The sequence below is a fragment of the Tupaia chinensis genome, unplaced genomic scaffold (genome assembly GCF_000334495.1).
Source record: "Tupaia chinensis unplaced genomic scaffold, TupChi_1.0 Scaffold141173_1, whole genome shotgun sequence".
Classification (NCBI taxonomy): domain Eukaryota; kingdom Metazoa; phylum Chordata; class Mammalia; order Scandentia; family Tupaiidae; genus Tupaia; species Tupaia belangeri.
In genome coordinates, this window is record NW_006201036.1 from 172,180 (window position 1) to 175,023 (window position 2,844).

A 2,844-nucleotide genomic window follows, 5' to 3' on the forward strand; every position below is an offset into this window, starting at 1 on the left:
GAGAAGGAATGCTGCCAAGTGAGCCTTAGGGAACCCCCCCACCCTTGGTATGTGACCGCTTCAGCCTCGCACCCCGGCCTGTGGCCAGCCATAGCCCCGGCCAGTCAGCGTGGTCAGAAACCTCCTCTGGATTTTCTCTCAGTGGTTTTCCAACTGCTGACCCTCCTCTCTGGGTTAAGTCTCCAGGGTCCTTGCTGTGTTCAGAGTGAGTCCAAACTCTCCCCCTGTCCTGGTCCCCACCCCTATGCCATGCCCCCCACCCCAACCGCACAACGAGCGTGCTTAGTGCTTTGTCAGATGAGCCCAGGAGGGCCCGCAAGGCTGACAGAGGAGCATGCGCGTGAGGCATGGTACTGTGGAAGAGGGAAGGGTTCCGAGCAGCTTGCAGAATTCCAGATCGGTTCAATCCCAAAGAGGCATTAGCTTGAGCCCTTGGGTACACCCATATCCTGGGTTATTATTCAAAGGCATATTTTAGTTTGTAGTAAGCAAATTGATGTAGCAAATGGTTAGATTTACAATGCAACTTCAGCCCTCCTTCCTCAGCACCAGAAATCACGACGTAGAAACAACACACTGCCAATCACTTGCCTGCGTTATAACACACTGCCAATCACTTGCCTGCGTTATAACACACTGCCAATCACTTGCCTGTTTTGTTTTATTTGATTTATTTTTGCCATAGGGCACATGTGCTCTCCAGAGAAAGACAGAGACAGAGAAACAAAGTGAGAAAGGCACATGTGCTCCCCAGAGAGAGACAGAGACAGAGAAACAAAGTGAGAAATTACTCTCCCCTCCCCCCCGCTCAGACAAGGGATAGCCATGCCCCAATCCCTTCCCCTCTGTCCTCCTCTTGGAATTTTGGGCACGCGCTCTCATGCACCCAGTGTGATTTTCAAGTCACCAGGTCTGCAACTCAAACTGCAGTCGGCCACTTCGGATCCAGCGCCTTAGCCTGCTGGCCCCTGTGCTGTGTTGAATGGATGGTGTGCACTCTTGGTCAATAGCTTGTTTGCTTCCTCTCTTCTGCTCCCTTTCTTAGAGGACCCAGCCCTCTTGGTAGCCATTTTGGTGCACACTTTCTAGGCAACTAGAAACTGTGTCACCCAGGAGTTGTCCCCAACCCTTAGATATGGGACTTTGGGGTGTGTAGGCCTAACACCAGTGACGTATTCAAGACCACAAGATATCTAGGCTCTTGTCCTGTGCTCACCGAGAATTAAAGATGGGGACACAGAGGGTACAACGTGGAGTTTATTAAGAGGGGAAAGGAAGGGGCCAGTAGGCCATGCAGTGAGTGGGGTGAGGTACGATTCTCACATGGCCTACCACAGTTCAAGTCTGGGACCTGGTGACTTGAGGATTATGCTGAACGTGTGTGTGTGTGTGTGCCCAGGACCCAATGTGGAGAATGGAGGGGAAGGGGTTACGGCATGGCCATCCCTCAGGGTGATTTCTCATGTTCTACTCACCGTCTGTCTCTACAGCAAGCATTCGCACCCATGGCAAAACAAAACAAAACAAAACACACACACACAAATACCCACAGCAAAACAAAACAGAGTTCCCAGCAGGGAGGGTTCCCAGAAACGGGTTGCTAGTGAGGGGCTCCAGACTGGGGTTATTTCTTGTCGTCTGAATAGGGGCCTGGCTTTTTGAGTAGGAAGGAGGCTTTGGACAACGATCACGTGTTCTGAGTGACTGCGCTGCAGCCTGTGTGGGGTCAGCAGACCACAGTGATCCACACTTCGTGTAAGGATGGACTGGGTCATTGGAAAGGGCACAAAGCAGCTATGAACAGAAAGACACCCACAGCTTTTCCGAAGACCCAGTGGTTGGCACACAGGTTGGAAAGGGCACAAAGCAGCTATGATCAGAAAGACACCCATGGCTTTTCCGAAGACCCAGTGGTTGGCACACAGAAACTGCTACCCTTGGCGACAGCCGCTGAGTGCCAGTGCAGCCAGCTCCTGTCTGTGAAAGCTTAGCCGTGACTCCATCCTGGGTCAGGCTCACTGTGTCTCCGCCCCTGAGCCTTTACCCTGCCTGTAAGTTTCGTGTCCCGATCTCCTGCGTTACCTCAGCTCAGGTCAGCTCCCTTCCCTCCACCTACAGTGCCTGGGCCTCGCTTCCTGGCTGACACGAGCAAGTCACGCTGCAGGGCTCCGGGCAGTCGAGTGCACACAGAGATCCCAGTGGGGGCGGACAGGCTCGGGACCCTTCCCTGCGCTGCTGTCCTAGGGCGTCTGTGGCCCGCTGCCTGTGGCTCAGTGGGAGAGTTGTAAGCAGGACAAAGCCCTGGGGGGTAGCAGGACTGAGAGCTGGGCTCTTGGAGTGCAGGGTGGAGCTCCCAACCTTGTCTGCTTCAGTACCCAGAGGGAGCTTCAGCCCTGGAGAAGGCACTCTGCCTGGTGGCAGCTGCATGCCCAAATGCGTGGTCTCGGGTTCCGAGAAGGTTACTGCCTGGCCGGCACCTGCTTTGTGCCCTCACTGAGGTCCTCCATGACGCCACCACTGTGCACCCTCAGTGAGGCCCTCTGTGACCCCCCACCTGCTGTGCACCCTAAGTGAGGCCCTCCATGATGCCACCGCTGTGCGCCCTCAGTGAGGCCCTCCATGACCCCCACCTGCTGTGCGCCCTCAGGGAGGCCCTCCATGACCTCACCTACTGTGTATCCTCCGTGAGGCCCTCCATGTCCCCCACCTGCTGTGTACCCTCAGTGAGGCCCTCCATGACCCCCACCTGCTGTGCACCCTCAGTGAGGCCCTCCGTGACCCCCACCTGCTGTGCACCCTCAGTGAGGACCTCCATGACGCCCACCTGCTGTGCACCCGCAGGGA